We start from the raw sequence: 13,898 nt of genomic DNA, 5'->3' as shown, positions 1-13,898 counted from the left end.
ATTGTAATGTGCACATAAAACTTAAATCAACATCAGCATCGGCCATAGAAGTATATTGTGTGTGTGCGGTGTGTGTGTTGCATTAAAGTATGAAATTAAAATGAACTGAATACAGTAAGTCAATAGCATCTTACTGCTGACATTTTAGGCACAGGTGAAGTAGCAAGGAAATAGTTATTTTTAAGATGTTTTGCTGGGAAGTGAGGTATCAGTGCTCATGTTGTATGTTACAGATAAACTGTACTTTAAACAGACTTGTGGAAATAATAATAATAATGATACATTTGAGGAGCACAAGGTTATGACTTTTAGTATTAATGTAAAGAGGCTTTTTTTCCTGTGAAATACCGTCCATGTGTTGAGCTTATCTCCATGTTTGACCTTTTATACTCACTTAAAATTGTCTAAGGTCTATAGAATGTGAAGAAAATGTGGTCACAAAAAAAACACTGATTTTCCATCTTTCGGATACAGTCACATATTTTTGGCTTTTTTGGTCTGATTTCATGGAACTTTAGATCGATTGAAATCATTGCTGGTGAAGAAATGATATAATAACATAGCGGCCAGAGATGAGTCACCACTAATTTCACGTTCCCTTTCAAACCCGCTGTTCAATTGTACCATTCAAGCACTGCGGGTGAACAGAGCCCAGCCAATGAGAAAGCCCAGTCATGACATCACAGGCATGCAGTGTGGCAGATGGATGAGAACGATCCAGAAAAAACATCAGAAACACAGCAACAGAAGCAGGAGTTAAACTCTTCTTTCATTATTTGCAGCACTGATCAGCAGAATTGGTTAGAGGGTGGCATCCAGCCAGAAGTCTTGCTTACGAGGCAGGAAAAACAGTGGCGCTCTACGGTTACTTTACTATAAGGAAACCATAAAAGAGAGAGCCATTGCTATATGTCCATCATCAGTCTGTCATCAGCATGCTTCTTCTTTGAGGTTACAAGAACCACAGGCGAAGTGGCTGCTTGCCTTACCCTATGTAAATTAAGTCAATAAAGACACGTCTTTCTGAACATATTAGAAGACTGTGGGGAACACTGCACAGGTCCTATGGATCTGAGGTATTGTTCCAGTTACTCTTGGACACAGCCGATTAATCTCCAATTTTCCGAGTACATTAACAAAATGGCCAGCTGATGAAAGCTTTGGCATGTGGGGTTACTGTTCGTCCAACTGGCTTTGCTCCAACAGCACGGTCAGCCAGCTGCCCAGATGTCAATTAATCCATGGTTTTATCCTCTTCCTGCTAACTGTAATCTGGTTTAACGTTATCAGAACACATATCAGAAATGCTGTAGATTTATAGCACTGTGTATCATCAGGGTGGATTGATTATGCAGCCAGTCACATGCTCAGTCAGCAGCTGCAGGACAGGGACAGCTGTGACTTCCTGAATCCCAACTACTGATACTGTTGCCAAGCCAAGCTAATCACAGCCGGAGCAATTTCATTATATGATATGATGCAGCTTACATTAAGTTCTTGAGAAACCCAGACACATTTAATGATCAGGGATCTCTCCTCAAAAATGGTTGAAAATGAAAACTGCTCAAGGTTATTTGGAGCATCTTTAAACATGTACTCCACAGCTGGTTGAATCCATTCCAGGCATTTTAGGATTCAGAGCGTCTGCCTCGCAGCAACAGAGCACTACTGACAGGTTTATTTAACTTATTTTACATCACTTGATGACGTAAAAATGATGAGTGGATGAACGATAGTGCTTAAATCTATCCATTCTGTACATAACATGAAGCACCCCAGGGAAGGAGTGGATGGAAGAGCACAAAGCAAACAATTCCCGCTGCCTTATCAATAAAATTGGATCATTGGGCATTTTAGGAGATGATCAAAAGAAAGCTAATGAAAGAAAGACTATTGTCATACTGGTACTGGCTATCCTGTGTGTCTGCCTCACAAAGCATAAAATTTGTTCATCCTTCCTCGCTGACTTTCTTTTTCTCTCTTCTGCTTCTTCCTTTCATCCTCAGCCAGACGTTTTTGGACATGTAAGATGTAAAAAAAATGCAGGAAGGAGAAGAAGAAAGAAAGGACAGTTCTAAAGGAATATGGCTCGTATTAATCTGGAAATATTGCCTCATCTGAACTAAATTACTGGTCTGAACTCGCTGTCCTCAGAGAGCAGGCAGAGTGCCACCGGCAGCCCAGATGGGCAAGGAGTGGTCGGCAGATCTGTCACCGTGACCACGGTGAGCACATGAACCCCTGGTCTGTCGAGCTCTGTAGCTGTCCTTTTATACCGCGGATCAAAAGTGTTTCTTTGTTATTGTTGGGCTCAGATTTTAAACTCAGGGGCAGCAACTCTGGAGGAGAAACTCTTTCTCTCTCTCTCTCTTTCTTTGTCCCATTTCCTGCTATCTTTTTGACTTTGTGCATGAGCATAGTTAAAGACCTTCTAAACAAAGATGTGAAGATAACAAGAGATGATCTGTTATTGTAAAATATTAAGGATATCCTTTTAGTTTATGACAGCATTTGAACAACTCAAGACAAGATTTAAGGACACAGTCAAACTAGTGCCTTGTTGTTGTGTGGGATCCAACTGTGCGTTGCTAGAGGCCATGAAATCTATAGTTAGATGACGGCAGCTGGCTTATGGTGTGGCTAAAGCTTGCCAAGGCTTGTTTCCCCTGGTTTCCTCTAGTAAGGAGTAGAAGCAGGCACAAGTGACTGCAACATCTCTCACTGCTACTCTGAGGAATTTAAAGGTGTGATTGCACACGCTACAAGTAAACACTGGCCCATCTGCTCTCTCTTGCCCATAACTGAGCTGAACTGACACATAAAAATTTCTTTATGCTACATAGGAAAATAGACAAGAGCCTCAGATAGATGTAAAAGTAGATATATGAGTATTATGTAATATCAGTGGCCAGTGGCAATGAGTCGAGCAGAATCTGTTGTGATGATTGCTCATAACTCCACCTGTCAGAGATGAGGGCCACTCTTTTTTTATTGGAGTGGTTTATAACTGTGAAAATGCTAAAAATGACATTCTCGCATTAGATGAAAGGCTTTGTTGCGTCGCTCTCCTGTTCTAAGATGTGTAAATGAACTTGCCTCCAGAGATGCAGAGAGTCTTGCGTGAGCCGGTCAGAAAGAAGGGGTCAGTGGAGGAGGGGGTGGAGGCTGTTTTTTGTTCTTACATGAACTCCAGTTTTCACCTTTGAAAAATTTACAAGACAGAAGAAAGCTGTGATTTATCTTCAACAATGATCTTTCGTGAAAGAAATCATAAATTACCGTGCAGATGCCCCTGACAACAGTCTCTAACAGAAACCAGCAGGAATGTTATGGTAGGTATGAGTGACAACAAGCAAACAGACTCAAGTGCCTTAATGCTTTAATTACGACTTAACTTAAATTACAACACATACAGCACGTACCACATTGTATATATGTACTTACATGTTACAGTTATGGGCAACCTTATAAATAAGGGCAAAACACAAAATCAAAAACCAAAAAATAGAATTAAGATCTGATTAGACTAAAACAAGGCCATTGTCTATGTAAGCAGCTTATTACGACCCATAGTTACGTTTTGTTGCTGGGTAACCTCTAGCAGCCGTAGTAGTTAGGACAGGAACAAAGGAGGAAGTTAGGTGACATAGTATAGAGTGGCAAAGTCCGTATTGAAGACATGTCATGGTGGATGAATGGTCCAACCTATGGACCAATGAATGGGCCGACCAAAGAGGACCACAAGGACTTTCACACACTGTTTGTTTCCTGTGTGAAATCAATAGTCAGTGTTGTTTCTTTTCACCATGACTGTTCCACAACCTTAACTGTGTGTTTATTCTTGTTACCATGACAATGAAGGACCAGTATGCCTGCAGCTAGTATGCTCCTACAGGTTGTCTTATTGTTACCATGATGACAAAGGTCAGATATACAGTACCTACTGTTGGTATGCTCCTATGACTCGTATCTGAGGGAAGAGACAAGCGATGTATACAGTTGTTTAGGTTGGAAGACTCGTTGGATCTGATAATAAAGACTGTCATAAAACTGAATAATATAAATAATAAATTATATTAGCACAAGTAATATTTATTCTTAGTATTGTATATATATGAGTATTTGTCTAGATAATAGAGCTGCATAGTGCAAACATAGCTGAGTGGACATACACAGTATGTTTGACAGTTGAATAGCTCTGCGTTATGACAAGAGAACCTCCATCTCAGCTTTCTTTGATGGTTTCCCCTTCCTATGATATTCTGTATAATGTCCATATGTTTTGTATAATATCTATGTAGTGTTGATCTGTTGCACATGCACATGCAGAACATGCCATACAGAAAGATAAAGTAGTCATAGAAAAGAAGCTGGGTTGGGACAATGAGTTAAATGTACTGCATTTCTGAAGAGCTGATGTGTGTTGAACATGTGAAGTAGGACATTGCTATATCCTGACAAGTTGAGGTCATTGCAGGTTGACTTGGAGCAAGAGGCTGCTGATATGTGTTATGTTTCAGACTTTTCATCAAAATTGTAAGAAGTCAACTATGTGAGAATATAACATTTTTATTATACTGACTCTCTGTCTGGCCAATTTCTGTCATTTTCATTGCTGGCTGTGTCAGGTGTGTGTGAGCACTGATCTAACTGTAAATGAGGTGGGTGCATTGGACATCCCTGTTGTATGACAGTAGATTTAGCATCAGATGAATGTATGTATTTTTTCTCCCTCCTCTTGGAAGCCCCTCCTCCCATTCTGCTTGGTGGCAGTCATCTTCACAAATAGGCGACACAAACTTGTGGCGTCGTGACACATGTCATCATGGGTTGACATATGTCACCTCATTAGGATACATTACTGTCATATTTTCCCACATTGATGCAGATCAACTCTTTGAAAAACAACAATTTTGTCATATTTTCTCCCCACACTGCCAAATTCCAGCTATTGTACAATGACTACTTCTTTTGTCTGTAATTCCCGGTGCCCAGGGTGAACTATAACATCAACTGAGTCCACGTGACACCACAGATGTGTTTATAACAACAAGCCTGCCTTACAAGGTCAAAAGATGTTGACATGCCCCTCCTTCATAGGAGATGTAGATTCTGGTCAGTGCCTCCCACATTTGTACATTCACCTGGCTTGCATATAACCAAACTCTGACCCCAGGAAACACATCCCCTTGTGAGAGGAAAATGTCCCTGTGAGAGGCCCACTTGTGGGCGGCAGAGTGGTTTTATACACAGACTGGCATTATCTGCATCTTCTACTCCACTCAAAGGACGGGGCCACTAAATATACGCTGTGAGACCTTCCCAGGCTCCTCTGGGCTGGGGAGATGCGGCCGCTGCTTGGGCCGAAGGCCAATGACATGGCTGCCGACCTCCACGGAAAGTATTTTTAAGGTCAATTACAGGGTACAGTGCCTTTAGATGGCCGACTGGTGCTGAAGAGGCCTCATATTAAAGGTTTATGTGGAGAAGGACCAGAGTAGTCTGCCATAGCTCACCCCAGCTCCCATTGTTACCACACACCCACTGAGACAGTGCACTCTGAAGGATTCATCAGGCGATGCGTGCGGCGTGTGTGTGTGTGTGTGTGTGTGAATGACTGTGTGTGCTGAAAGAGAGACTAACAGAGAGAGAGATTAAAAGAACATACGTCAATAGTCACTTAATGATTTGACTACTGTTATTAAGTAAATTTTTAAGATAATAGTGATTTGTTGGACATTTACTCCAGTATGTCCTTTGACCAAATTTGAATTTCTATGTGGAGAGGAATGTTTATATCCAGTAAAAGTCAATGTATCCTAAATGCTTCACATTCACACAGCACATATCTAGAAATTCTTGTGAATTCTGCTGTTATCAACGTTGTGGCCAACCTCATCGAACACATCAAGCATCATTAAGCAGCTACTGTACATCACCAGTTTATAATTGACATTCTGCAGAAACACACATAACACTGGTGTTTAGATGAGTCACAAAAATTTGCTAATTAATCACATGTTTATTGAGCATATGAAAGAGTGACTGAACTTGCATTCTTCCTAAAATGATTCCAGTAAAAGAGACTGAGATCCAGTCCTAGTTCATGCAAAGGCCATTATAAAGTTCTAAAACTGAAGCTAACATTAGTCTGATTCAGTCAAATGGGTATTTTTAAAAGTTACTGTGACTTTAGTACGAAATCTTTGTGTCCACCAGAGCTTAGCAAAGAGACAATGCCTGGGAAAACATAAAGATAAAATTTTGCAATAATAAGACTGTAAATTTAAAAGATACCCACTAGAATTGAATAATTCAGAGTCACACTTGAAAGGGATCTGTTCACGGATAAACAATCACAGAGACCAGTACCCTTTTCCATGTACATGATTATTGTTTTAAGATAGACTTAACATTTTTGAACCTATCCTTAAATAGCATAGCATTGGTTATATTGGTGATTTAAATTGGCTGTAAAATTACTTAGTAGCCAGGCTGGCTTCCTAATGTTGGACATAGTCTCTGTGGAGAAAACATGCAGCGTATTTCTCCATAGGGACACAGACAGATAATAAACACAGAATAACAAACCTACTTTGTTGCTCATTAGAGGGCTTATCTTAATCCTCCGCTGCCACACATACACACACATTCACACAAGCCCCATTCTCTTCTCGCAGGCCACACACGCAGACCCACACAGCTGACCAACACTCAATATAAATGAACATCCAGCAAGATGATTTTGGTTCTTTTCATGATTCATTCCAACACGGACTCCAACCATCCATAAATACAGGCCTGTCAAAATGTGCTCTACCCCACAGAGTGGGGAGTGGTGGAAGGTACAGTAGACACCATTCACTTCTCTGTGTGTTTGGGGGGTTTGGGTGGGCATAACGAAGGTTGGACTTGGTGGCTTTGGTCTCCATGAAGAGTGAAGTGTTGATGGGACAAAAGTGAGGGGAAGGATTGAAAGGCCTATTTGTGCAGATGAGAGCCAGGCATCTGTGTGTTTGCTTTGCTGTGGCTCTGCTACAGTTCAATGGCAGCTCTATCCACCACCCTTCTCTATTTCAACCCAGACACTTTAATCGAACAAAATAAAGACACCGGAAAATAGAACCCAAAGAGGAAACATTGATATGTGATTTAGTATTTAACTGCATCATTTTATCACTGTGTTCCAGACATAAATGACATTTTGACTCAGTTACCCTTCAATTAACTACAGTTTAGCCTGAGACACCAGTCTAGTGAGGCATAGCATTGTGATTATCTTGTTTTCACTGTGTGAACATGATTAGCAAATGGGCTGTGTTTTTGTTTCAGTGTCCTAGAGTAAAAACATTATTTATTCTGTGCTCAGTAAATTAAGAAACATTTTACAAAAAAATTGAGCTGAATGAAGTATTTAAGTTGAATTTACATTCATTGCCAACATTCAGTGCCAACGCAGTACGTAGTATTCCCTTTATGTAGGTAAGCAGACAGCAGGCTTGTGTATGGGGAGTCCAAGGTACATTCAACTTTCCAGCATGAGACTGGAGTTCATTACCCATAGCTGTGATCTTTCTCTAACTTTAAGCAAGTCTTTTAGTTGTCTTATCAAAGACAAAGTCAAGTCTGTGCATCCCCAACCATAACCAACTAACCTTGTAGTTGTCTAACCATACCTGAACCATCATTCATTTGTTTTTGCAATATGTTTACCTAGAAGCCATTGCTTTAGCTATTTCAATGTGTACAAATCACGTATTGAATACTTTTTAATAGTAAATCCCCCCACTCCCTCCCTAAACATTATTTAGAAAAAAACTTGCACACAGCAAAATCCGAGACAAAAGAAGACAAATTGTTCACCAAATGCACATAAGGAAGTCTCATACTCTCATCCTACAATTAATACAAGTTTGGTCGTTCCAGACTCAAGTCAAGTGGTTTCCTAGTTACATTAGTTAGATTATCAAAGTAAATCAGCAAAGGCATCCAACCTTTCAAGAACTTATGCTTGTTACTCCTCAAGGTGAATTTTACTTATGCTTTTCTTTAAAGAAACCAAGTTAAGTCTGTTTTTGCTCCTCCAAGATCATGAGACACTTAAGAAGGGCCTTGATCCCATTCTTCATCTCTTCTTCTTTCACCTCTAGCCCCTCCCTATTCCACACCACCCCCTCCCAGCCCAAACCCTCAGCCCTTGTCTCCCTGGGAACATCATCAGTCGTGGTCCTCATGGCGGGGCGAGTACACATCGCCATGCTGCTAAGTCTACACCGGCTGGGGTGCCCCGTGTTTGCCCTGGGGGAGAGCATGTGTTCGTGGCCACTGGGCTCTCTGGGTCAGAAATGGAACACCAGGGTGTGATGAGCTCTGCCCGACGCTGGTCATGGCCATTGTAGGTGTGAAATTCCCAGAGCTGAGGCTGGCCACTCAGCCCGGCAGCTCCAGAGCCCAAAAGCTGCACAGACAGAGGGAGGGAATGGATGTGTTAGACCTTTTGGTCAGCCACTATTACCTGTGTCTGGTTGAAACCCACTGTCTCATTTTCCTGGGGCACTTTCTAGTCAACACACAATGCACTCATAGAACTAGTCCTTGTGTGTGTAAAACAGTATTCCTGCTATTAATACTTAATATATGATTGGACATTTCAGGTGTGTAGCAGTCGGTGAGTCATGGAATAATGTCACCATATGTAGTCAGTGCCCACACTCAGTGCCCTTAATTGACAGTTAGAGTAGTGTTGGTGTTGGTGGTGATGGGAAGGTCTTTCATTGGGGATCTGGGTGTGTCACCAACATAACCTGGATTGACCCTGGTACTTTACATCCTCAGAGCAACTGTGGCAAAATTAGGTTGCAGATATCATTTTACAAGTTGGAGGAAAAACAGTGCTCTTTCTGTACTTACGGCGCTGATGCCATGCTAAGTACCTCCATACAGTAAATGTCAAGCTGAGGTAATTATTGTATAAAACGCAGACCTGAGGCTTCATCATTCCTGTAGCAATCTTCTGTCAAGTCTTGTCCAAGAAGCAGTCCCGGTTACTACACATTCATGACTGTGTGTGCACCAGCCACTGTGGCACACAGCCAGAGTTTGACACTTGACTCTACTGTCTCCCTGCCATGGCTACAGTGATTCACCCCTTTTACTTTTAAGTTCACAATTGGTTCCTCAATATTGTGTCTCTGTTTTTTTTTAGAAGACAAGAAAAGCTACTGTATAACGTGTGAGCTTTAGCATGCTTTTCCCATGGCTATATTTAGCTTTAGAGGAATATATTTAGTAATAACTGTACAGTAGGTCAATGAATGTCTGCCTGTACATTGCCTCCAAAAGGTCAGAGTTTAATTTGTTTTTTGACCGAGGTGTTGCTCCCTTAGGGGAGGTTTGAATACTCCAAGGTCATTAAAAGACTTTATATGGTTAGCATTGGTGTTTTATATGATTTTTTCTGCCACAGAGAGAGAGAGTCCATTTAGACATGTTAGAGATATGGCAGAGTGAGAATATGGGTTTAAGGGTAAAGTATAAAAACAGTTTTTTTAATGCCCTGTTTGAACTAAAGATATTTGTTTAGACTAGTATAATACAAGCCATTGATGTCCTGATGTGCACGTGCTATAGGGCTAGGTTTTAACAATCTCCATATTCATCCTGGAAATGTTGAGGAGTCAGACTTGGGTTCCTTCGCTTTGATACATCTCACAAAGGTTTTCTGTGTTAAGAACACAAAGTCCCCTCTTTCCATTCGCCTCAACTCTGCTTTCAATTCAGGTTGTTAAGAGTGAAATTTCAATTTCACAACAATCTATGATTGAATCATGAAGTCTAATGTGATTCCAGCTGCCCCCCAAAGGCACATTGTTTCTGATGCACTGCATAAACTTTAAATCCTGTTGTATGTTCTTGTTCTGTTTAGTTGGCTTGCATTCATATGTGTTCTTACCACAAACTACTTTTGTAGTTGTTGGTGTTAAGGAGTTTCATTCTGTTCTATCATGCCTTTTGGCCCATCCTAGCCTGGCGTTTTGTCAAATGTCTTTTCCTGTGGCTTTTGAAATCCAGTCACAGCAGCAGCAGCAGCATGTTTATGGCTCATCTATAGCGTGAAGTTCCTGTGAGATAATGGTGTTGTGCTTCCTGCGGTGTACTCTGTGTAAAAGATGCTTTAAACACAGCAGCGTTTAGATACACACTCATATCTCCCCATACTTTGGTATTTAATGATGTCCTTTTTAATCGGTTATAATCGTATGCTTATATGCAATCTAGAAGATATTTGAAATTTTCTGACCTGTCATCCCAACCTCTTCTTTGTAACAAGCTGATTGGTGCACCAAGCACCACACTGTCTTGTGTTTATTTGGGTCATTGGACTGAATTGAGTTTACTGTAACAGGATTCATCAGAAATGATAACATCTGTTATTTTAAATCTTCCTAATGAGTTGTTGTACAGCATGTGTGGTGCACTGGATTAATGATTAAAATGAACCTCTTGAAAGAAGAACCACAAACCTAAAAATAAGCTAGGTACACAGGCCTCAGTTATGCTGTCAAGAGGCCCAAAGGTTCTCAAAAACAGAAACATGGAGGAAGGTGAGAATGGTGTTGTTTTATAGGGTTAGTGCCCCATACCTCATACCTGTCTGTAAATGCACTGTATGTATATTATAGCTCACCTCAGCCCCTAGTGGTTGGATATTATATTGTGTCCTTCTAGTAAATTCCACCTCAATCCTAAATCCCAGTTTTTGATCCTGAGGTGCAATCATACCTTTTTGCAGCAAAGTGTGACTGACAGCCTGTCATTACTGTTTTAATTTTCCTCATTATATGGCTACTTTGTGATACTTTTGTCTATTTACTAGCGTTATGGTAATGACAATTCTTGATTACACAGTAGACAGTAAACAAACAACAGCTTTCAGATGTTGGATTAGTCTTTTCTCTGTCTCTAAAGCCTCAGATTAAAGGCATAAAACACCACAGAGTGGCTGTCCATGTCTCTGGTTTTGGAGGATTAGTGTTTCTTAGTAATAAAGTGCCCTGAAATGAGTTTCTCTCTCTTTTCTCTGTCATCACTCTACTAACCCAGGCCTGGGCTTTCACAACCCACAAGACAGCCCGTAACCTTAAGTACTGTTTTGTGGACCCATGTAAATTTGAAACCATTATGCCACAGAGAGGGTCTGTGTAGGTGTTAATGCCAGTATGGGACATCGCCACAGATCTGTATAAATCTGTATAATCCCTGTTATTTCTCTCTTCATGTGCTGCCAAAAAATGTGCTTTATTTTTTTTTTTTTTACTTTTTGGTGCTTTTGATCCTTTTGTGAACTTTTGGATTGTTTTTTTTCCTGCAGTCCTCTAGTTTTTCATGTTGTTTTGTAATATGGTATTAGTGTTTCTCTCAGCAGAAAGTACCACTGTATCTTAGATTTGTATCATTTTGTATCATCACAGCACAGCTTTTCTGTGAAAGTACTTCAAATTGCACACCATATGCAGGTTTGGCAGACCTGGTTGATGTAGTGATGGTAGTGGCTTTTTTCTCATTTTCAGCAGGCTGTACTGTTATGCTATGAACTGGATATTAACCTACTGCATTTACCAGCATATGAGCTCTCTAAAATTCTTGGGAAAACACTCCTTTGAACTTGAATTTATGCTGTTTCATGTCAAGGACCTGCAGTTCAGTTTGACCTCCATTGAACTAGATAATACTGTACTACGCCTGTTTTTTTCTAAAGTTGAATAAATTCCTCTTTGCCAAAACATTTTTCTTAACTACAAGATGATCTAAAGCATTAAACTTTGCTTTTATTTTTTAGAAATTTTTCTTTATTTTTTACTCTTCTTCTCTTCTACTTTACACTCCTCTCTTGCTGTGCCATGGCCCGGTTTAAACTGGCAGACTCGGTAGAGCTAGGTTTGTGTGTGGTGGAGCTTGCCTGGGTTGAGTGTACCCAGCCCCACATAATTACAGACAGTAAACAGCTAGTGCTTTTAGGCCTATTTTCCCCGTCTGATGGGGAGAGAGTTCAGTTCGGCATAAGAAGAAAAGGCAACGAGAATGAAAAGGATTGAAGATGGACAAAAAGTGTCATCTTTATTCTGGGTGTTGGCAATTGGAGCAATTTGCAAAGAGTTACAGACAGGTTTATAGAAACACACAAAAAAAAACACACAGAGACAGACATTGTCCCCACCCCCTAGAACCAAACACACACACACACACAGACACACTCCTCATGCCTCCTCATGAGTGACACTCTTTTGAAGTGAATTTCTTACAGTCAGGCTTAATAAGAACTTTCAAGAACCCCTAGTTAAATATGTGTCTTCTCTTTTTACTTTTCTTCTTAAAACTGTCAAATTGATCACCCATCTTGCTCCATTTCTCGCTCTGAGTGTGTCTGTGTTTTTCTTTCCGTCTGCCTGCCAGTCTGCCCCCCCCCCCCCCCCCCCCTCCGTGAATCCCTGCTGCCTCACACTCTTCACTTGGTCCAAATTTAATTATTTAATTCTCTTCCTTCTGTTTTCCTTCTCTGTTTTACCTCATAGTCATTTCTCACCCCTCACCTCACACACACTTCATCCTTCTTCATTGTATTTTGAAGTGTTAAGCTCAAACAATTCTGAGGCAGTGTACTAAAAAACATTTCAAAACAAACAAATAACAGTTTGTGGACTCAAGCCATCTGCTATATGCCAGGTCTCTGTCTCTCCAGCTCCTTCCTTATGTCTCTCTGTCCCTCTCTCTCTTTGCACTGCACAGTGCTGGCAGGCAGTGGGATGGGAGATTTTCTTTGGAAGTCTGCCTCCCCTCTCTTGCCTGGGACAGGCCCTGGAGCGTGCTACTGGCTGGGAGTGTGGAAGGGAAGCGGGGAGCTAGTGAAGGAGGAGGGGAGGGAGGGAGCGAGGGCTTGGGAGGAGGGAGACTAGAGGGATGGAGGCGTGGTCTTGCAGCTGCTAATGAAGTCTTCTCTTTTCATCCTCAGAAGGCAGAGTGTGAGCGGACGGGCCCAGGATCTGCGTGGCTCCACTGCTTTCTCTGCCTGTAAAGTGTGCCGAGCGCTCTGCGCCGCTCTGCGCCGCTCTGCTCTGCTCTGCTCTGCTCTGCTCTGTGCTGCCTGTGTGTGTCAGCGCCTGCCTCCCACAGCTGAAAGATACAAAGAGACCAAGACTGAGAGAGACCACTATAGTCATGAGGCTTTCACTTGTAGCGACTCCACAGCATTACTCTTGAGGTAAGACTCCAGACAGTCTCCTTCTTGTGTGCTGGTGTGCTGCTCCTGCCTGTCTCTCTCTTATTGCTCTCCTTTACTGTCTGTCTGTCCATGTTGATTGTTGTGGTGGTGGTGGTGGTGGTGGTGGGTGGGGGTGTAAAGGGGTTGTCCGGTTTAGGTCCCTCCCACATTTAATGTTTATGTGTGCACGCGTGTGTGTGTGTATGTGTGTGCAAACAATTGAGAAAGCAATGGTAGGTAGGTAGGTGTATGCCTGTGCACGTGTGAGCATGCACACATGAATATACTGTGTGTGTGTGTGTGTGTGTCTGTATCACTGCACGTTTCCTACAATGTTTATGTGTGAGCACAGACTGAGTCAGCAGTCAGTGAGAGGTTTATGTTAATGTTGATAAATGGCTCCTACTGGTCAGGCAAGGAAGAGGGTCAGACTGGCTGAGAGGTTCTGGAAAAAGGATGATGGGACTGATTGGATGATTAGTTACGGGATGGGAACTTTTGTAACAGTTCACTGGAGGTGAATATTCTTTGCTAATTCTGTTTTTCAGAAAGGCTTTTTGTCAGGTAAATTGAATATCACTCTGTTGATTTTATTGTTGGTTTGGTCTAGTGCTAGTGTAATATACAGCCATACAGTGAT

General features: G+C 41.4%; 1 protein-coding gene across 6 annotated transcripts in view; it reads left to right on the top strand.

Moving 5' to 3' along the window:
- Positions 1 to 13,898, top strand: part of znf469 (zinc finger protein 469) — a 181,108-nt gene that overhangs the window by 125,683 nt on the left and 41,527 nt on the right. For all 6 annotated transcript variants that reach the window (XR_011694238.1, XM_071502919.1, XM_071502911.1 and 3 more), the window contains one exon: positions 13,010 to 13,258. The gene's annotated coding sequence lies outside the window, so the exon portion shown is untranslated. The remainder of the gene's footprint in view (positions 1 to 13,009; positions 13,259 to 13,898) is intronic.

The sequence above is a fragment of the Trachinotus anak genome, unplaced genomic scaffold (assembly GCF_046630095.1).
Source record: "Trachinotus anak isolate AG129_WGS33_773 ecotype Australia unplaced genomic scaffold, CSIRO_AGI_Tana_v1 ptg000002l, whole genome shotgun sequence".
Taxonomy (NCBI): Eukaryota; Metazoa; Chordata; class Actinopteri; order Carangiformes; family Carangidae; genus Trachinotus; species Trachinotus anak.
The sequence above is the reverse complement of the archived record's forward strand: the minus strand, read 5'-3'. Positions and strand labels throughout refer to the sequence as shown.